At 39.2% G+C, this 23331-nt stretch overlaps 1 protein-coding gene and 1 pseudogene across 2 annotated transcripts in view; one reads left to right on the top strand and one right to left on the bottom strand.

Moving 5' to 3' along the window:
* Hs3st5 (heparan sulfate-glucosamine 3-sulfotransferase 5) overlaps positions 1-23331 on the top strand; it is a 321032-nt gene that overhangs the window by 120510 nt on the left and 177191 nt on the right. The gene's annotated exons all lie outside the window — the stretch shown is intronic.
* Positions 15012-15705, bottom strand: LOC101590571 (annotated as a pseudogene).

Here is a 23331-nt window from a genome sequence, read left to right as displayed (position 1 = left end):
AGATAAAATCATGAACTATTACCAAAGTTGGCTACGATTTGTTACATTTTGAATGTTCTATCTTTTGCTCTGTATTTGAAAACTCAGGTTTAGATTCAAAAATAACACATCTCTTAGCTAAGCTCTCATTACAGTTATTTCTTTGCAAGTAAGAGCTCGTAAGATCATATGATATATTTATAACACATCAAATACCCACATGGTGAGTATGGTTTTGTGTTTCTGTCTCCTCTATTCACTTAGCAACTTTATTTTTCATGTTTGGAATTTCAATTCTGTAAGAGGTAGGGAGCTCTTTTTTATTCCAGCCAAAGAAGTGCTTAATAGAGACATAGTAAGCTTTTTTGATTGTGATGATTCTTTAAAGGTTCAGAGTGATTTTATTATCATAGTGGAGAATGAAGATTTTAGTCTGAATCTTCAGGTTGAATGTCAGGCTTACAGATACACCTCTCTGTGTGTCTGTCAGTCTTCACATGCACTAATTCAGAGTATGTCCATTTCTTGTCTTTACATTTCTTGTCCATAAAATATGAAAGACAAAAATTAAGCCTTAATGAAAAGATATAGCCCCGTAGTGTCAATAGTGATATGTAGTATCTACCAGTATTATACACAGAAAACTGAACATAGTCGTATGCATAAAGTAAGACCTTGTATTTCAAGTAAGCGAATTTAAATCTCACAGACTTGGATTAAGAGTAGTAATAGTTTCCCATGAATCTGTTTTCAGAATTGTTCTCAAAATTTTCCATAGCTGAACATAAAATTCTAAACTTTATGGTATACAACATCATAAAGTCCTAAAATTTATAGAATGTAAGTTTATGGTTGAATAAGGTCTCTAAGTAAGACTTACTAAAGCTCTAACATAACTTCAATTTCAGAGCAACACAGGACCTCCATTTTGTATTTGTTCTCTCTCCTTCTTTGTCTCTTGCTTCCATCCTTTTTCCCCTGGCCTTGCAGAACAGCAGGCGGGGAGAGAATGGAATTGTGCCCCCAGTGAGTTCCTGTTATTACCCCTTTCATATTTTTCAGACTGTTCTTAAATTGTGATTCCCTCAAGAAAACTTACAACCCTGCTTCAGGGAGCCTGAGGAAGGAGATTTCAGCACTGAGAAAGTAAAATAGGCAACAAAATAACAAATTATAGAAACTTTAGAATCATAGAAATACAGAGTTGTAGAGCAGAAGTGGACCGCTGAGATCGTGTAGGCTGTTCCCTTCATGTGTAATAGCTCATTTTTTCTTCCAAGTTTTTCATATAAAAGTCCTAATGCAAAGAACAAAAAACAACAATCTCATCAGCTGTGACTTAACAAGAAACTAAATAAGTGTTTTTAATAGTGGTTTCTTGGGTAAGGAAGGTAGGAGAAAGCTTTTCTCTGAGGTGAAGTTTGAAGAAATGAAGAAAAGGATTTATCTGAATACTAATAAGTGTAATACAATTTAAAACTATTAAGTATTTTAGTTGTCATTGGTTAATCTTGCATGTCATTAATCTGACAAACTTGGTTTTGATTCAAGCTTGGTCAGCTTCATTGGGAAATGTGATACTGAGGAAATAGAGCTACCGGTAAGCCAGCTTTAGAATAGCAGAGCCAGCTGGGGCCTTCAGTACAGCAGAGAGCACACCTAGGGATGCAGAGAGCTCTGGAGTGTTAGGGGTCACGAAAGGCTGTAATAGTGGAATCTGTGAGATATACAAAAAGATGAAGATAACTTTTTTCTCAACAAGTTAGGAACCGAGTGAATTTAATAATAAAAGTATAATTATTAATGTTGGAAAATGTTGATAGTATAAGTTCCTGAATACAAGGAGTTACAAAACCACCTTATGAGATGGTCTTATTTTACTTAAAAATAAGTCATAGGTAGAAAATTTAAAGGAATCAAATATTTCATCAAATATTTCATATTATCAAATCAAAATATTATTCAATATTGTTCATGTTTAGCTTCAACTGATAAAATCATGATTGACTTCTTTTTGCTGCTTGGGTTATTGATGTTTTTCTAAGAGATGTATTTTTTTATTGTGTTTGGTACAGGGTCTCACTACGCAGCTCGGACTTGTAGTGATCCTCCTGTTTTCAGCCTTCTGAGTGCTGGGATTACAGGCATGTGCTACCAAGCCTGGTCTCAGTGGCTGGCTCAGCGTGCTCTGGGTTGGGGCTGGCATGGAATGTGCTGCCAGGGATCGAACCAGGTCCTTGTGCTTGCCTAAGCAGGTGCTTAGTCCACTGAGCTATCTCGCCAGCCCTGAAAGATTTATTTTTAATGTTCAATTTAAAATATTTCTATAGAATTGGAGAAATATTCAGTTATCTGAAAAATTAACTTTGTAAATCTATAAAAGAATCCTTCTAAAGATGTTTAAAATAGCCTAAACTGGACATTTAGGTCTTGTTAAACTTATGTGACTATCATAATGGTATTTCAAATCAAATCAAAACACCTTTTAGATAAAATTCTTCACTTGCAGGATTTTGCATGAGAACAAAATTCCTCATTTCCACTTTCATTGCATGCTAATTTCAAACCATGGCAGTTAATTCCTTGACAATAATCTCTACTTCATGTATCAGATAATTCCAATGTGCTTTCACAATGTTTCGAATTATACTAGTTCTACTATTTGGAGACTGATTTTGCCTTTTGGGTACATTCATGTTGGTACCTCTTTGCTCTTTAAATCTCTAGTGTAACATATGGTTGGTCTCACCATCATTGCAACCAGCTGTGGTTGGCCTATCATTTTGTTCACTCTGCATGAATCCAAAGTAATTAGCTCTTTAGTTTAATGAAAGTACTAGTTAACGGGTTTTTAGGTCCAAATTCTGTTGTTAGAGTGGGTGGTATGTGGAGACTGAACCTGGCCCTTACGTTTTAAACATAAGCTGTGTAATTTCCTTCAAATGCTATTGGAAGAAAGAAAGAAAGAAAGAAAGAAAGAAAGAAAGAAAGAAAGAAAGAAAGAAAGAAAGAAAGAAAGAAAGAAAGAAAACTAAATATTGATTTATCTTAAGGTTCTCATTTTAATAACCACAAAAAAGTGACAAGTTGCATATTTAATAGCAAACACATTGAAAGTTCTCCACCATAGCTATCCTGTGTGTGTCATTTCCTATTCCAAACATTCATCTGTAATGAAATGATAATTATTGGAAATTCACTATTTTTTTTCTGAGTTACTGAAGTACAGTAAGATATTTATAACCCTTGTAGGTTTGAGGTCCTGGTGAATGGGAAGAGTGCTTGCCTGGGTGCCTTACTAGAGTTCAGAGCCTGGTTCAGCTTTCCAGCGGTGGCCTGCCCCCAGGGAAGTCTTTGCCTCTCCCAGAACCTCCGTTTCTTCATCCTCAAATAAAGCCTTTGCACCAGATGACTCCCGTGGTCTCCCCAGCTCTAAAATGGTAACTGACTCACCTGAAGGGGCTCTATGAAGGCGGCCCAGGATGGAAGGAGAACAAAATGACTTGCACCAACTGTACCGACCGAGCTTCGAGTCTCAGGTGCTGAGGAGATACAGTGGTCGCAGGCACTTTTCTTCCATGTCTTGTCACTTGTTCTATAAAAGAAAAATGTTTAAAAGTTTTTATATAAAAGAGACCATAGGCTACTCTATTAGAAGTTTACAAGAAGATGGATTTTGTCGAAAATTACAAAAAAATTGTAACAGTTGAGACATCTAAAACAGTGAACAGAATGCTAAGGGAGACAATGAATTTTCTGTTGTTTATGGGAAAGAAACTGTGTCAGTGGCTTTATGGCCAGCCTAACTATGCTTCAAGGCAAATATGTTGCACATTCAGGAACTCAGGAAGTACTGCTGTAGGCTCTTTTATGAAATAACACTTAGAGGAAAAATTCCACCCAAACAAGAAATGACTGTAAAAGCTTCTGCAAAAGAACTGGTTGTAAACATTTCATGTTTGTACTTCTAGAACTAAATCTAAAATAATTATGTAAATGGGTGTAGTAGACTATAGCATTACACTGTAATGTCCTGACTGAAACAGCTTACCAAGAATAGGAGGACACAGCAGAAGGAAGTATGTGCGCGTAGGAAATCAGCTGATTGTTTTCTTCTTAATATCCAGGATTTAACTGACAATCAAATTAGGTAAAGATACACATGGTTTAAAAGTACAAAGAAAGGTATTTAGAAAAGCACCATTATTATCTGACAGCTGGTAAGGAATGGAATGAAAAGGCAGTAAGTGCTACATTTTCTAACAAATAATAGAGAAATAATAAATATTCTAAAATATGAAAGATTAAGATTGTTATATGAAGCTGTTGTATGATGACTTCACTCCCTAATAAATATTTCTAAAAGCTACAAATAGCAAAGAAAACAAGTCAGACAGTGAAAGGCTTTCTCTAAACTTTTGACAGAAAACTTAATATTACTATGACAGAATATCTTTGTCATCTTTCATAACAATGAAAATAAAGAAGTACATTTATCTCTTTACAGTGAAGTATTTGCAGATTGTGTCCCAGCACAAAATCCATTTTTGACATGTACAAGGATACAACCAACTGCTGAGGCAGAATGCAATGGCCAGAGTTCAATTCCTGGCGTGCTGTGCTGGCTCTGCCCCCGGGCACACTGAGACTGTGACTGAGACTAGGCGTGGTGGTACACACCTGTAATCCCAGCTCTTGGGAGGCTGAACACAGGTAGATCACTAGGAGTCTGATCTACACAGTGAAACCCTGTACACTCTGTAGACCCTGTCCTAAATTCATAAAAAAAAATGATACAATCAAAAGCAAAGCATTCAAAAATAAAAATAAGGACATAAGTACTGAAATACTAGACAAATGCAACCTAAAACACTAGGAGTTAAAAATGTTTATGTCAGAAAGATGAAATTCAGGCTTGAAATGTGTTAACACAATTTAACTTTAATAATATCTCAAGAAATAAAATTGTCTGTGTGTGTGTTTGTGTGTGTGTGTGTGTGTGTGTGTGTGTGTGTATTTGTACAGGGTCTACAGGGTCTCACTACTCAGATTGGACTTGTAGTGATTCTTCTGTTTTCAACCTCTCAACAGCTGGGATCGCAGGTGCGTGCCACCACGCCCAGTCTCAGGCATCATCTCAGCACACCCTGGTGGCGCGGCTGGAACGGCAGGCTGGGGATCGAACGTCCGACCCCTGTGTCTGCCTAAACAGGTGCTTGAATCTGCTGAGCTATCTGGCCAGCCACAGATAGTCTATTTTGTAATGTGTAAAATAAGTCTGAAAAGTGGTCACTCTATTAATTCAAAACATTTATGGAGAAATTTATCTTTTAAACAGAGTATTTCTGCTGGTCATGGTGGTGAACATCAGTAATCCCAGCTAGTGGAGAGGCTCATGCATTCAAGACCATCTTGGGCATCTTACTAAGAACCTGCCTCAAAACAAAACCCAGGGTTGATGGTGTGGTTCAGTACTAGGGTGACTCTAGGTTCAGCGCTCAGGACCCACCCACACACCCAATCAGAGCTAAGTAGCAGCCAGGAAGGGAGTACTCACCTAATCATTTATTTTCATTGTCTGCAAAAAACGGTCAGAAGTTGCTTCTCTTTTTGAAGAGAAAGACAGCAAGCGTCTACAAAGGTGATAAATGTATGCATACAATTTATTTTTGAATAAAAGTGGACTATTGGCTCCTCCCACTCCAAACAGGTATTCTTAACAGCAAGATCCAATTTCAGAGTTTTTGCACTCAAGAGGTTTCTGCTGAGCAAAAATTCTCATTTAAATTAGGAATGCAGATTATAATAATTTTCCTATCCTCTGCACAGCAGGATTCTTGCCTTCACTTCGCAGACTCCTGAGTTCCATAAGAAACAACTAGATAACTTCAGGTCCCACTAACACATCTTTCAAATACAGTCCTGTTAACCCACCTTATGATGCAAAGCAGCTTAGATTTACCAGGGAAATGGCATGCAGTTGAATTGCTTCTCTAATGTAATACCTATTTGTAATAAATGCAAAGTGGTTTATGATGGCAAACTTTGTAGAGCATAAAAAATTATGAAGGAAAAGCTTATTTCCTCTGACCTAAAACTATGAAGAAATGTCTTACATGTTTGGATGTGACATTCCTATTAAAATGAAAGGAGAAAATATTCAAAAAATGATAAGTTAATGCATTGTCCTTTGTGATATATTACTTCAGAAAAAATTTAATGAACCTATTATATTGCATGGAGGACTTTTACCTGGGTAGCACACTTCTGTACGTACATTTTCCCTAGTATAATTTCTTTCTCACTGCTACTTCTCAGCCATATGAACCCAGCTGTCCTTATGTTCTTTGAAGTAAAGATTGATCAAGTTTTATCTTTAGTCTCCTCCCACTAGAATGCTTACATCTGCATAAATGACCCTCAAATGATGTAATCCACACATCGCTATAAAGCAGGTCACTAGGACAGTGTCTTAGCCTTTGAATACATACATTCTAGATGCCAGTCCTAACACGTTGGCTGAAGTCAAACAAATCAGATGGGTGTAGCAAGCAACTTTCGATAAGCACAAACTGGCCCGCCTCACTGACCCTGCTGAGATGATGATGTGCTTCACCCTTCCCCAACGTTTTTCTTTGCTCTGAAGCAGGGTAACCACGTTGGCATTGTGTCTGACCAAAATTGCCAATTGCAGTGATTGCTTTTCTTAACAAGAAGAGTGAGTGTTCAGCCTAGCTTAATGAACCTCATAAACTATGCTGACCTGATAGGTGTTCTTGTCTAAGAAATGAAATTTTTACGCATTGGGCAGCGTTCTCAGCTGAAGACCAAATTAGTGCTGGGATATACTAGAATTCAATGTATATTTATGTTTTCATTCATTCAGCAAGGTAAATACATAGCGTTAATAACTATTATATGTCAGCATCAACCTAGTACTTGAGGTGCATTATTGAATACAACGTAGTGAAAATAGTATTTTCATAATATTCTTTTGGGGTATGACAGAAAATGCTAAACAATAAGAAATATGTAAATGAATTATGTAGTATCATGAGGTATGAAAAAGAAAGCATAAATAAGAGATGAAATGAATAAGGAACAGCACAACAGGGTGTGAGAAATGGGCTCAGATCTGGCACTGTTTGCATCAACTTTTCTGTCAAATGTTGTTTTATGTTCAGTCTGGTTGTTTTGAAATCAGAAAATGTGACTCTATTCCAAGGCCAGTAATTATCAAATGACTATTGTGAAAATTTTCTTTTTTTAGTGATAACCTTCTATGTGTTAATGTTCATGCCTCAAATATTTACCTGATTTTTCCCCAATTAAAGCAATCCACTACACAATTACAAAGTTCAGCCTTAAGGACGGTTTCTTAGTTTTAAGTTTTGTAGTGGCCAGCTATTCTCCAAGTGGTGCTGTGAGACTTCCACAATGGCCAGGTGATGAACATTAATTTTAAATTTGTTTCTCTTTCCTGGTAGTTCAAAACTCGTGGAAGGGCTGGGCTGGGGCTCAGTGGTAGAGCTCTTACCTTGCATGCGAAAGACATTAGGTTTGATCCCCAGAACCGCAAAAAGAAAATTCATGGCATGATTTTCAATCATAATAGTATTAATATAACTATAATTCTTGCCAGTGATGTCAAGCAAACACCTGATCAATTCAAAATGATACAAATAACAGGTAAGCTTATGTGAAATTTCAACATATCTAGTTATGAAACTAGTGGGCAAAATTCTTGCTTTACTTTCAAAAATATGAGAACTATTCTCTAAATTTGAATATTTTTTAAAATGACTTACCTTTGTCCTTCATTAGGTTCCTTTTAGAATACCACTTTGCTATCTTCATTTGATTATGACATCATTCACTATCGTTGCTAAAGAATCAGAGCCTCTGTGAAGCAAGCGATCCCAGAAATTCTTGTCCAGTTTTGTTTACTTTGAAGGTAGAAATCTGCCTTCCAGGGAAAGCAGTTTGTGCAGGTTCAATGATGCTGTCAGGCCCAAAGGTCCAGTTACCAGGAAAACAGGACAGAAGTCCACCCTTGTACATCCCAGCCACTCTGATTCTCAGTACAGATCATCTGCCTGAGATTTTCCATTGTCTGCTATCAAGCTAAGGTGTTCCTATGAAAGAGGGAGGATTACTCATGTCTTTAAATTTTTCATGAAGTGATTTAATTAGTGAGTAGACCTAAGCTCTCAGAATACTTAAATTGTAAGGGCTGGTGAGTTAGCTCAGCAGACTGAGCACCTGCTTTGGCAAAAGCAGGGACCAAGGCTCGATTCCTGGTCCCATATGCCATGCAGGCCCTGCCCCCAGGGTGCATTGAGCTGGCAAATGAGACCTACTGTGGTGGCACACACCTGTAACCCGAGTGCTGGGGAGGCTGAAAGCATGAGTATCACTACGAGTCCAAGCTGCGTAGTGAGACCCTGTACCAAATAAATAAATGAAAAAAAAGTTAAATTTTATTTTATTTTCATTTGTTTGTTTGACGGTGCTGGAGATTGAACTCAGAGCCTTCAACACTGAGCTATGTCATCAGCCCTTCTTTCTTTTTGAGACAAAGTCTTGCTAAGTCATTAGGTTGCCCACACTAGCCTCTAATTTGCATTTCTTCTGTCTGAGCTTCCCAGGATGCTGGGAATACAGGCATGTACCATGATACTCAACTCCAGAAATTATTTGACAATTGTACAATCTAGGAGTCTCACTTTTTTGGAAGATGATTTTTTGAGATTTTTTTTTTCTTTGAAAAATAAGTGAAATTCTTGGGCCGGGGAGATGGCTCAGTGGAATAAGCGCTTCCCTGGCAAGCACAAGGGCCTGAGTTCAATCTCCAGTTCCACCAAAAAAAAAAAAAAAAAAAAGTGAAATTCTTAGAAAGTCATGGACTTATTTATTAATGTATATGGCACAAATAAAATACAGCTCTGTTATTTTTTGATAAATTATGGGAGTAGAAAATTAGTAAAGTGCTGAGTTTAGAAAACAATGTAAGTAACATCTGTGCCCTGTATTCCTCAGAGCTCATAGGAAATGATACAGAGTCATATGAAAACTCCCGGAACCCCGTGAGGGAAAATTATATAACACACTGGAAAATAATTTCAGCAGATTTAATGGGGCAGAAGAGTAATACATTCAGAACACAGAAGAGTGTCAAGACTGCTAGGCTTAGGAAGTTTCATTTGGAAAAAAAAAAATTAAAGCAGTATTACTTTATTTTCAAAGATAGTTTTAGTTTAGGCATTATAATATATCTTATAATATTGTATATTTGGTTCTTATAAATGAATTCAAATTTCCTTTGGAAGGAAAGAAAAATGTGGCTTTATCCAAGTGAAAAACTGGGGATTCTTACATAGAGTAGATTTTCCAAACATGCTATTTATTATGCCAATATATTTTAAATTGTAAGTAAATTTAAAACTGTGAATAACATTAGGTATAGGGCTCCAAATTCTGGTGAGAATCATTATAGAAAGGAGCAGTAAACACCCAAGGTCCAAAGGACTTCATGAGGGCTTTGTGTACCTTTCAGGGTTTCCTGGCTCTGATAGCAAAAGAAGTAGAAATAGAAATAACTCACCCAGTTATGCTTTCTCTGTTGTACATATGTAAATCCTGCAAGACTTTTAGACTAGAAAGTTAAAAAGTAGATCTTCTGTTTGTTTCTTTACCCCTGGCATTGTTTGCTTAATGTCTTCCATTAATAATTAAAATCAATTGAAAATTATAATTTCAACTACATTTGATTCGTTTTAATGTGATGACTGTTAGTATTCTAGCATTCTGCTCCTTAGACTAATTGTTTATTATTTTCAATAATAAAAAGATGAAGATATACAGTGCTAATGTAGTTCAGATTTCCAATTATAGAAAGGCTATGAAAATAACTAATTTATGTTTAATTTTGATTGATTGAATTCATTTCATCTGAAGCCTTTAGTGATAGCCTTAGAAACATTTGCCCTTGGTTGGCTTCTGCCTTTCCCCTATGAATATGGATGTGATGTAGGAGGCAACTGTTTTTTTCCATATTTTCCCCAAAGGTACATTTCGCCCCCATTTTTAATCACCTCAGACATGAGTTGCCCTGTGTTCAGCAAGCAGACTGGTGAGCTCCACGTTCCCATGTCTAACCTTGTGTAATCCAAGAGTGTCACAGCCTGCCGCTTACGCTGAGTGATGTTGAACGTACCTTTGCCTTTCATTGTCTTTTCACGCATTATGTAAATTGGAAAGAATAAAAATAATGTGCCTGGAAGGATGGCTTGACAGACAATATAATGTAGCATAATATCTAAATGCTTAGGAGGTAGAAACAGTGCCTGGGGGAGCCGCGTTTATTGTGAGTATTTGCATTTATACCTTTCTGTGTGGAGTTTAGACTTGCATAATAAATCACTCACCATGAAAAGTAGAATTGTTTTTAAAATATACTACTTACCACTCTAAGGATAACAAAGAAATATTAAAAGCAGTTTCAATCTTTTGGGAGAAGTAAAACACAGAGACATAAGAAGTCAACTCACAGAAGAGTTAATAAATAGAAATTTCTATAAGGATTGACATATCCATTATAAATTCTCCTTTTACATTTTTATGTAAATAAGTTGAGGGCATGCAAAAACTAAGCACACAATTAGGCATTAAACAAAAAAGTCTTATTCATTCTTTGCTAGAATGTATTTCCTAGTGATTTAAACTTTTGGGCATAGTGAAATTAGGTGCTTCATTCATAATAGAGATCAAACAGTAGTATTCTTCTGCTAGGGCCCATCAGCACATTACATTTCCCATTCACTTACATTGTTTAAATCCAGCACACCCCTAGTTTATTAGGAAACCACATTTTTCCTTCAAAATTCCATACCTACTAATGAGCTTAGCACTCTTTCAACTAAGGTTTCCATATTTCAAAAAAAAAGCACAATTTTTAACATTGAGATTTACTATATTATTTAGTTTCTAAAGAGAATTATGCACAACCACGAGTATTTTGGGGTAAACATGAAACAAATTTGTCACCGAAGTCAGAATGCCTTAGTTGTTTAGCTAACGAAATGAAAATATTATTTTATGTTTTTCTTTCCCTTCTTTATTGAAAAGCACCAGTTATGGAAAGCAAATTACAATATTCTTGAACATATATGTAGCTTAATATTTGTTAGAAATATACAGGAAAGTAACTTGGATATTTCTACTGATCCCAAACTCACTTTAATGCAAAGAGGAAAAAGAAAGGCCCATTTTCCTCCTGGATAGCAGTGTAGCAATCTCCGGTCGGATTTCTTGGTTGCGTACAAGGTAATACGAAATAATCATAAAGAATACGCGCTCTGTTCAAAATGCCTGACATCAAGTCTTCTGGAGCCTATTAGCTTGGCCACCTTCAATAGGCTACATTTCAATTCTTTTCTGTAAAATGCAAATGATAATACTGCTGACACCATAGGACCACTGGAATTATGCAAGTTGATTCATGTGAAGTACTTTGTAAGTCTCAATGGATCTAGTCTATCTTGATTTTTACTATTCTGCATGCCTTTTATTTTCAAATATGAAATCTCATCATGCAACACTGTGAACCCTGATTGCTCCTTTATTTTCCTTATTTCCATTAACTTGAAAAAGAGACTATATTTGTTCTCCAGTGTGCTGTGCTGGCTCCATCCCCGGGGCGTGCTGAGCTGGGGAATGAGTCCCGCAAGGTGGCACATGCCTGTAATCCCCACATTTGTGAGGCTCAAAACAGGAGGATCACCGCAAGTCCAATCTTTGTAGTAAGACCGTGTATACCCCATACTAAATACATAAAAAGGAGACTCTAAATATGTAACTTTACATAATTTTCTAACCGAATAGTGCATGTGTATGTATGTGCAAGTATGTAGAATGTGAAAATACTCAAATTCTGTGTAATAGAAGACTCATTCGCAGGAGAATGGTTGGTTGCCTTAAACCTGCAGTTTTGGCATAGGATATAAATAACAACCTAATGGCTCTGTCATCATAACCACATAAAAGATTTGGCAAGATGTGAGAATCTGTGCATATGGGCATGGTTGGCAAGGCCTTTGAATTGAAATTGAATCCACCCAACAAGTTGTTTCATCAAAACATTGCCTGGTGCTGGTTGTATCTTATTGCACGGTGGTTAGATTTTTTTTTTAGAAGCCCTTAGCCAGTGGAGAATGTGGTCAGTTCTAATTGCATTCAGCAGGAGGCTTTGTTTCTCCAGATCGTGGTGCAGCTGGGGTGAGTCACACGTAACTGACACTGGACAGATGTCCGTTGGTTTATAATCATGAGAAAAGCTCTGGGGAAGGATCCGGGGTCAGCACTGAAGCATCACTGAGAAACTTGCCTCTCAAGTACCCCAGCATCCCCCAGCTCCACTCCTCCAGAACCCTCCCCCATTCTAGTCTCTCTCCACCTAAAATCATGCATGTTTCCTAATCCAGGCAGCTATTCTTTACAGCACTGCACTTTATATTTTTACTTAGCTTTTTCTAAAAGGACTGTTTGTTTCATTTTTTAAAAAACTCATGAAGGTTCTTTGGGCTAGACTAAAAAGTTCATCAGAAAGCATGTTAGCTAAATAAATCATTTTCTGGAAATAGACTAACCAAGCTGCACACATTAACTTATTCTCTAGTTCATTCTTGTCAACTTATTGTGAGTAAGAGACACAAGATGTGAGATGGCAGGATGTAAGTGTGTCTGCCATTGTGTAACCACTGATGAGTGCAATTGTCTTAGCAAAGATTAAAACTACCAGTGAAATGCCACTGCATCATTGCTATTAGGATCTCATGGAATGTAATAAATAAGTAAGTAAATAAATAAATAAATAACATCTGTACCATAGCTGGAGGTGCCATATAGTTATGATCTGCTTTTATCTGTGCATTGTTGCATTGGGCTTTGTCAGATAGCTGCAGAGAGCCTGCTGGAAGCTAACCAGTCACATGGTTGTATGTATGATATGATTTACTTCCAGGTCTATCCAATACATTCAGCTTTATTTGTTAACCTAACGGAACATTATTTATTAATGAATACTTCATGCTTTATTAAGTCTAACATCCAAACACCTCTGTGGGACCCTCACTGGCATGTTTCCCTTTTGTAGAAAGCCTTGCAAGGAAAATGAAAAATTATCCGGTGTTTAAAGCACAGTGATTCAGTTGTTCTTGTTGCTGTCAGGTGATTTTAAAATCTTTGTGAAGGATGTAAATCTGATGCAATATGGAACTGAAATTAAAGAATATCCTCTCTGAGATACCAGTCATTATGTCCCTCCAAAACAAAGTGGAGCTTCTGTGGCCCCAGGAGATGGAGGTGTTCGTAAACAGGCCCAAGCTAGCAAGTTCAGAGGAGGGACAGTACAGATGCAGCCTTTACACCAGTAGAAAGGAGGTGTCTTAGTGTCCATTCTCATTACTGAAATAAAATACTTAACACCCGAAGATAAAGAGGAGAATTTTATTTTGCCTACAATTTGTAGCTGTTTTGGTCCATAGTTGGCTGGCCCCAAGTTAGCATGGCACACAGCAAGGGGATTTCACAGAGAACAGTTCAAGGTGCTCAGAAGGTAGACAAAGCAACAAGGGACCTTCACAGTACCTCTTCCCCTTTTATATTTTTTCTAGGCTACCAGGAGTAGGGCAGTGCCAGACCAATTAGTGAACTGATTTAATAATCATACATCCTTGTTTCAAGCACCAAATATTCTAGATCTGGCCACTTCTGTAAAAGCCCCATCTAAGACTGCATGAGACTTTGGGGGTTGTCTAGACATGGACCATAGCACAGAGATAGACTTATGCAGAATCAAAGGAATTGAAGATTGCTATCAAAGTGAAGTAACAAAAACACCTGAATGGGGGGGGATCACTATATTAATCACTTTCATATCACTGAGTCAGAATGCCTAACACCCATAAATTAAAGGAAGAGATTTATTTTTTCAGATGATTATTTAATTTGTAAATATTGTACAAATTTTAATAGCTTAAACTGTATATACAGCCAAATAAAAACTTGCATTAACAAGTAGTGGGCTTGCATCAGATTGGGGTCCAGCTCCTCTTCCTGGCAGAGGCTGTGGTTTTGAGAATGACCTGAAACCTCCAGGAGTGAGAACATTTTGACTATTATGCAGCTAGGAAGACACACACATTTTACATATTGAGCAGCAGCCTCAGAGAGGCTCAGTATCCCATCTGCGTCAGATCAAATAGGGCAGCTAGGACCTGAACACCCTCTTTAGCCAGGTTGACAATAGAGTGAAGTCTTTGGCTCTTGTGACTCCAGGGCTGGCTAAGTGTGAAGGCTACTTGGATGGGATGGGTGCATCAAAGGCAAAACTGTCTTCCTGCCTGCACATCTCTTGGCCTGCCTCTACTCCAGGCCAGCAACTTGGGAAGGCCCAGTCAGTGCAAGGGCTTCGAGGAGCTCCCAGCACCCCCTTGTGGCCAGGCCAGCCAGAGCTGCTTAACTCCTAAGGCTAGAGATGCACCCAATGAGGGCTTGGTCTGGCTTGAGCAGCACCCAGATCCATAAGGGGCCATTTCAATCTCCATGGGGCTGTCACCATGGCACTCTGTGCCCTAGTACACTGCACTTGGCACTCAGACCCATCCGTGTCTTATGATCTCCACCTAACAGGTCTGGCCTAGAACAAGGTCTCCGGTGCATTCCCAGTAGCAAGCAGAAATAAACCTGCCCTTGCAATGTATTAATTTCTGAAAGTGTCCCACCAATTTGGTTTGAAACTGTCTCATTGCTATTTGTTTATCAATAAACTTATGGGGAAAAAAAGCAATAAACCTGCTCTGAGAACCCTCCTCTAACCAGGTTAGGCTATTGCTTTTGCCAGGTGATATCCCCAAAATCTGAATAGTTAAACCCAAGGAGCCCTCCAAAGCAAGCCAAAGATAGGAAGAGCAGCAATGGCTCCTACTACCTTGCCTGTTCCTGGTGGGTCTTCCGTGCTGTATAGCTCTCCCCAGGAGACCCATGCAGTGGTGCCCATTTCCCCTGTACACAAGCAAGATCTGACTCCAAAATCCTTTAGCCCTTACTCTCTGCCATGCCTAAACCCTCAACGCTGGTTGTTGTAGCATTCCCAGGGCTCTAGTGCCAGCTTCCTCCCAAGGTTCCCCAGGCTCCAGTCTGTCCACACAGGCTGCTCAGTAGACCTCAGAAGCCCTTCTTGAGGAGCCAGGCTTTCAGTTGCTCATCAAAGTAGCCCTGGATCCGCAAGGTACCTATCACCTCATTAACCTGGGTAAGACAGGTATCTTCCCCAACAGTGGGCTCAAAAAATCTTCACATCCTTCTGCAAGGCCCAGATATCTCCCTCCACTTTCTGGATGACAGTCATTTGGCGGTTGCCATGTGTAAGGTCTTTGTAGACAGGGATGTTGTGCATTCGGGAGCACCTACCATATAGGGCAGGTCGGGTGGGGGATCTCCAAGAGGCTGCCACCCACTAGGAGTGGGATAATGTTCATGCTTTGGTGGTTTTGGGATCCTGGTGAGGGGTAGCAGGCATCCCATGAACTTGAACTCATCAGTTGACTCCACAAAGCTGCGGTAACCTGGAGGTCCCTGCGTTTGGCTCAACTGCTGCAGCCCGCAACCCCAACCGAAACCAGTTCTCCAGGACCAAAGGGGAGCACAGATCAAGGCCGCCGCCATCTTGGGCTGCTCCTGATGCTGGTATTCTCAGAAGAAGTTCATTTTGGCTCACAATTTTAGTGAATTCAATCATCTCATTGTTGGCTGGCTCCAAGGTAGGAATGGCCTGGTAGAAGGGCAGGGTGGAGGAAAACTGCTCATCTCATGGCAACCAGGAAGCAGGGAGAGAAGGAAGGAGGTGGTGACAGTAGTGTAGCCTCCCAAGTTCAGCATCCATCCCTTTCAGTCAGCCTTCGCCTCCTACCCTCACAGTCACCCGTGAACTCATCCGTGGATCAGTACACTGACCAATACGGCACCCTTGTGATCCAATCAGCTTTCCAAAGCTCCACCTTTGAATATATGAGACTTTGAGGGTTTGTTTTAGATCTAAGCTATAACATGCATAATTCTGAACTGGTTGTAGCACTAGGCACTGGGGGGAAGGCTGAAAAGCCTAGAACACTAAAGAGGACACTTACTTGGTATGAAAACATACAAAAGGTAGAAAGCACTCAAGTTGGGAGTCTCCTGACTTCATGAGCAAGTATAGACTCAGTAGTAGTGGAAACATCATAATCATAGGGAAATCCAGGCAGCATCAAGTAGTTTGGGTTAGTGCATGGTTGCATCGTGGGCTGAGGAATAATAGCATACTTTCCAGGCATTTGTAGGAAAAAACAAAATTGGAGTGAGCTGGGGTTCAGGGTCTCAAAGAAGGAAAACCAGAATTCTCTTCTGAGTTTTCAATAAACAGCCATAGGGCAAAAAACAAGAAAGTTAGGAAATAAAAACTCTAGCTTGATGTTCTGCAAGGAACTAGGACACCTAGAGAGAGCCCTTTCTGGTCTGTGTTTCAGTCCAGGATGATTATATTTGTAATCCTAAGGATAAATTATTGGAATCCCATCAAGCTAATTTCAATCTATCACCTGCAGTGCAACCCATGGTGAGAATAAAGTCACTAAGTCATATTTGTAGTTATGGGGAGCCAAAGGGTCCTAAGTCCAGCCATGGTGATGGCTATCCAGAACAAAGGGCTCGACCCAGGACCAAACCCGGTTTTATTCAGTCATGAAGAAGTGGCTTGAGGATGAATGACTAAGAATGGCAGGAAGTAGGTGAGTACTGTGAGCTGAGCTAGGTAGGAGGCCTCCATTTACCACTATCATATGCAGGTAGAAGGATGTGTAAAAAAAAGTAATTTGCATTATACTGTTGAGATAGTATCTAATGTTTTGGCATCAGGTGCTTCAGCTCTGATGTGTGATCTTTCAAGCTGCAGGAAGTCATGGCCTGTATCTTGAGGCTCAATCCCAGCCAACAGCATGGAGCATTGGCTCTTTGTCCTGCCTCAACCCAGATCATATTAAAGAACATCAGAAAAAAAAAAAAAAGAACATTAGGTGTGGGTTATCAGGGAAACACGTGTGCTGTCTTTAAAGACTACCAACAGCACCTTGACTGGACCAAAATGCATTGCTTAAAGCCAATTGAAGGGATAAGGAAAAATCATAGCCAGATCTGTATCTATCAATACATGGAAATAGGGTTAGGCTCAAAGGGCCAGCCAGATAGCTCAGTGGACTAAAGTACCTGCTTAGAGAGACGCAGCAGCCAGGGTTCAATCCCTGGCCTGCTGTACGAGCCCCACTCCCAGGATGTGCTAAGAAGGCGATTGAGACTGGGCATGGTGGCAAGCACCTGTAATCCCAGCACTTGGGAGGCTGAACACAGGCAGACCACTACGAGTCCAATCTACGTAGTAAGCCCCTGTAGACCCTGTACTAAATACATTTAAAAAAGGTCAGGCTCAGACAAAATGGGGGTGATTTCTCTTTTTTTAAGGAAAGGTGCCCAGGTGGTCCTCCACAGTTCCCCCTTCTTTGCTTTCAAGAAGCTGGAGCAGGATCAGCTGTGGCCGCATAGCCCGTAGTTGTCAGGTTGAGAATCTTCTGTGACACACTTTAATGAGAAGGATTATAAACAAGACAATGAGTATACCAATTCCAATATAAAACCAAATGTGTGCCTTGAGATGAGCAAATGGACTTAGTTGTTTTACAGTGTCAGCAAACTTATCCCAGTCTTTAATCTAGGCATCAAAAGTGGCTGGCTGTTGTGACATTGACAGTGATTTTTTCTGAAGATCATCTACATCCATAGTAATATTTTGGATTGCTTCTTATATATGTTATTTTATTACTTCCCATGGATATAGATTTTTATCATATGCTAATGGGTAATACAAAAGTGAGTCATAGAGGCATTTTAAACCTTGTTATAATTGTAAACTTTTAAAATGAACTCTCATCCAAAGGATGGAGGTTTCTAGAATGCTCACTTGAGTTTTTAACTGTATATTAATATTTTGCTGAGTCTTCCCGCTAACATCATAGAGGCAATACTGTGCTGGCTATCAAAGGCACCAAAGAAGTTATTCTTGCTATAATTAATACAGGCATCCTCTTGGTCCAATTAATAAATTTTTTAGTTAATGTCTCTACCAAGAAAGGATTAAGTGAATGGCACCATGGCTCTGTTAGATTGACTGAAAGCCAAATTCCAGGCATCCTTCCCATGATCAGCACTGTGGAGTCACTGGAAGGCTATTTGGGTGTGATACAATGGGTCAGCACAGCATGAGATCTGCTGATTGTGAGTTCAGATGACAAGTCACGTGAGGTGCTGGGGCTGCCCTTCTCACTGGTCGCCACTTTTGCTGTGCCATGATCAGCTTTAAAGTAGGGGCACCAAAGGACCCTGCTCCAGGGAGCAACAGAAAGCAGGCTCAGAGACAACATATGCTGAGTTTTCTGTCTTACAGTTTCTTAGTTTTTCTAACTTCTCTAACAACATAAGGGCACCATAGCCAACAGCTCAATGTTTAATTATGTCTGTTTCCTTCCTGTCTTTTCTAATTGTTTCTGACATGTAGATAAGTAATAAGCATTAACCTCTTACCAATTTCCAGACCCTTTGGGGAACTGAAAGTGTGTCACAGTGACAAATCTTATGGGAAGCCTACAGCACAGTGAGAATATAAACATGCACAGATGAGAGAATATTACAAGGTGAAAAGTCATCAGTCATGAAAGAAATGAAAGGCTGAGGGACACACATATTTCAGAGGATACTAAGGAGACAAGAGGATCAAATGCATTCTGGGATCTCACACTGAATCCTGGAACAGAAAACAAATATCACTGGAGACATTGATGATGTACAAGAAAACTTGGCTTAGTTAAAAGTTTTGTGTATGCTTTAATTCCTTGATTTTGTGATTATGTTCTTGACATCAGAAGAAGTTGGCTAAAGGATATAAGGACTATGTAATTTTTATGTAAGTTTGAGTTTATTGCGAATTAGAAGTTAAAAGTAATAAATGCTAAAGGAAGGTTAATATAGGTATCTTTAGATATTGAGGTAGGCAAAAAGACTACTCCAGTTGATGAGATAAAGTCAAGCTTCACAAAGAGGTAGTTAGAAATCTGAGGAAAGTGTAAAAGAAATAGCTCTGAGTAGATACCTGAAAAATGAAAAAGGAGGACTTTTTCTCAGAAAGAAAAACAAGCTTTGTTCAAGGAAGGACTTGGGTCACAATTCGTAAGCAACACCAGGGGCAGAAAGGCATATGAAACGTGGAGATAGATTAGCCAGCAGATTGATTTGTTTTTTTAAAATTTATTCATTTAGTGTGTGTGTGTGTGTGTGTGTGTGTGTGTGTGTGTGTGTGGCCAGCTCAGCCCACCAGGGGGCGGGGCTGGCTGGCATGTGGTGCTGGGGGATTGAACCGCGGTCCCTGTGATTTGCTAAGCTTGTTCTAAGTAGGTGCTTTAGACCACTGAGCCATCTCACCAGCCCCAGCAGATTGATTTGTTTGAGTTCATCATATTTGAACTGAGGTTGGGACCGGGGTATGGTAGCTGTAAAATTGTGAAAGATATTGGATGTGAAGTAAGGTGTTTGATACGCCTGTCCTCAGCAGCAAAATAGCCTCTCTCTGTGTCTGTGTTCCTGACGAGGCTGAGATCATAGTTCGTACTGAGACAACTGGAAACAGCTGTACAGCAGAAACCATCCTAAACTAGAATGTTAAAAGGCAACAGAGGAAGCTGCAGAGAGTGCTCTAATCTGAGAAACAGAAAACAAGTTCTTAGAAGAGAAGCTAACACTGAAATGGAGGCTGAAGTAAGTTGCCGGGCTGAAAGCAGGCTGGATGTTTGAAACCTAGGCAATGTGTATTCATTTAACTGCTTTCATGCTGTCAGTTATTCAGAATTCTCCATAGGAATAAAACTGGTAGACATTTCTTTAATGAAATTTCAAAGTAAACATAGTAAGTTAGACCATTAATATGTTAAGTAGCATTGAGAATTCTCTAAATATGTTATCACCTAATTAGTGTGATTATAAGAAAAAATAATAAGTGACTACTGGCTTTTTGCATTTGTGTTTATAGAACACGAATGTTGCTGTCATAGCTTAGGGCTCGCCGTCACCGAGGATTCCCTTGTCTTCTAACTGAAAGAGAAACTCCGTATAGGGAAATGTATCAGAAACAGCCACCAGTCCGTGATGCAGTCACCATGACAACAGTTTGGCAGAAGACCCAACCCACTGTCCTGTCCTACTAACCCTAAGTCAGCATCTACTAAAGAGCCTGGTTGTAAGTGCGCAGCGTATGTGCTAGCAGGCAGGGACTCCACAGACACAGCTCCCGAGCCGATTTCAAGATACAGATGCAGACTGTACACGCAGCCATGCTGGGAGTGCTGTGCTCCAGCTGCTGGGCCACGCTCCAAGAGACAGTGGAACAATGCATTGTTCCCTCATTTTTTTCTGTAAGTTACAGAACTATGTGGAGCACACCCAACATGCACATGGCCCTTGAGGACATTTTCACACTCGCTAGCTTTTCTTTGTTAGCAGGTACCTTACGTGATCTCTCAGCATTTCCAAGGCCTGTAAGCATTCAGAGCCTACTTTGAATTCTATTTGTTTTTTCTAACATCTTCTAGTGTGCCAAGTATTTTCTGTGTCACTACAGTTTCATAAATAGAAGCAATTTTTGGTACTTCTGTGTAATCCAGGAATCTATTAATGAAAACTGGTTTTAGTAGATTGTTCCTGATATAAAGCTAAATACATGCTTTAGTAAATGAAATTTTAATTTTAACAAATATGGAATAAAGTTATGTGTTCATGAGACTCAAGATTCCTAAGGTTATTAGAAAACTTATTTATAAAAACATCATATGAAATGTTTGTAAAATTTTCTCTTTAATCATATTACAAACAAATTTTCTATTTTGTGTGTTTATTAGCACATACTTGCTTTACATATATTTACATTCATTGTTGAGTAGGAAAATGAACATAATGCAGCGTAATCCTTTTTTACTTTTTCGCAATCATTAGGTTTTATCTGTCAGCAGTTACCTTAAATGATCTTTCCACAGTTCCAAAGTCTCGAAGCGTTCAGTCTATTTTGCATTCTGTTTGGCTTTCCCCTTTCCCTTCCCTTTCCCCCTCCTTCCTCCACCTCTGTATCCCCTTTCCGTTTACAAAGGACCTGTCTCCCTATTGATCTTAGCTTTTATTTTGCTCTATCAATGTTTTATACTTCAGGTATCTCATCTAAGAGAGACTGTGATATTTAAGTTTGTCCATCAGATTTATTTCACTTAACATTATGACCCAAATGCCTACCCGTTTTCCAATAAATTACTCAAAATTATCCCTCTTTATAGCAGAGTAGTAGCTAATTGTGTAGAAGTACCACGTTTGCTTCATCTGCTCATTTGTTGAGGATTTGCATGCTGCTTTCAAGCTTTATGTATGATGAGTTGTGCTGGAATAGACATGGGAATGCGTGGATCCCTGTCGTATGACATCTTTCACTCTTTCGGAAAGGTACTTAGAGAACAGGACAGCTGCATCAAATAGAATTTCTATCTTTAGTTTTTTGAAGCCTCTCCATACTGATCTCCTAGTGGTTGTACTCATTTGTAATCTTGCCCCAAAGATTTTATAGCATTTGTTCTTACTTGATTTCTTGATAATTTCTTATTTCATTCTTTCTGGAGTTCTTCATGATATTGTTTGCATTTGCCCTTCTCTCATGGCCAGTAATGTTTAGCATTTTTCAATTATTTCTTGGCCACAAAATGGGTTTTGTGAAAGAGTGCTAAATTATTATAATGAAAGAGTTTTCAGAGTTTCTCTTAGGAATCAATGAAGAATCTCTTGAAATCAGGTTTGTAGATACGTGAATCTAAGTAATAACTCACGGAACAAAAGTTGGGACTAAGACTAAGAAACACCTCTGCTAGGGAGAAAACTGGGGCAAATCTGGGAACATAAATGAGAATCGACATAAAATCAACAAACAAACAAAAACACAAAAGGTGCATTGGAGGGCTGGCCAGGTAGCTCAGCAGACTAAAGTGCCTACTTAGGCAGAGCGCATCAGCTGGGGTTCAATCCTTGGTATGCCTTGTTGCACTGGCCCTTCCCCCAGGGCACACCAAGATGGCTATTGAAACTAGGCATGGTGGCTCACACCTGTAATCCCAGTGCTTGGGAGGCTGAAAACAGGAGAATCACTACAAGTCAGATCTACTGTAGTGAGACCCTGTAGACCCTGTAGACCCTGTAGACCCTGTCCTAAAAACATCTTTAAAAAGGTGCATTAGAAGGAACTTGAGGAAAATATATATGAACAACTCTGGGCATTCATTTAATGTTGATCTCAGTGTAAGCTAAAGATGTAATGTGATTTCCGGAAAGCTGAGATAATGTTAGTTTATGTTGTAATAGGAGAGCACGTAGAACAAAGAGCAACATGGCTCCTCTTACTCTAGGTTTTCATACCTGTGGCCAAAGCTGAAAGACCGCATTTTTTTAAACACCTAAATGAAGCAAAGTAGTTTAAAGTAGCATGCCTCATACTATAAAGGGTTGGGGATGCCCTGAAAGAAATAACAGCATTTAGTCTGAAAGAGATACAATGTAGTGGATGATCAAAAACTGTCTTTAGGGTTGAAAGTGGCCCTGAAGAATACACAATCCAAACAAAGGACAGGACAATATCAACAACAACAATAATGAAGAGTAGAAAATATAGGTATGGAAATCTTGTCTTACTCTCTGTAGGAACTGTATAATTAATTACTTACCACTGCTGAAGTGCCCAGCAGGTGGCAGTTTGTCCCTGAACTGAGCAAAGGCCAATTGCTGCCCATGGTGTGCACGAACCATCTCCATCTAAATACAGTGCTACAGTGCATCTCTGTAACCAGAGACCTGGACTTTAATCATGGACTACAGTCCATGTTCTTATGAATTCATTGGAGGGTCCATTTGACTTCCAGAAATAGGAAGAAACATCATTGAACTTCTATAGTTAAATAAGCCAGTTAGTGCATCCCATCATAACCCAGTCCTGTTCCTATCAATTGATGTTCATGTTGCCATTGCTTAAGCTAAAGAATTGTAGCTTCCGCCCATCATTTCCTCAGTAACCAGAGCAGCTGCTACAGTAACTAAAATAAACTAAAATCCCTTAAGACATGAATTGCGATCACAGAGCTTGTAAATGCATTTTTTGGTTCACATAATTGAAGTCCAAGACTACAGCAGGCT

Source organism: Octodon degus, unplaced genomic scaffold, assembly GCF_000260255.1.
Source record: "Octodon degus isolate 3935 unplaced genomic scaffold, OctDeg1.0 scaffold00241, whole genome shotgun sequence".
NCBI lineage: Eukaryota > Metazoa > Chordata > Mammalia > Rodentia > Octodontidae > Octodon > Octodon degus.
This window is presented reverse-complemented; position numbering and strand designations above follow the sequence as displayed.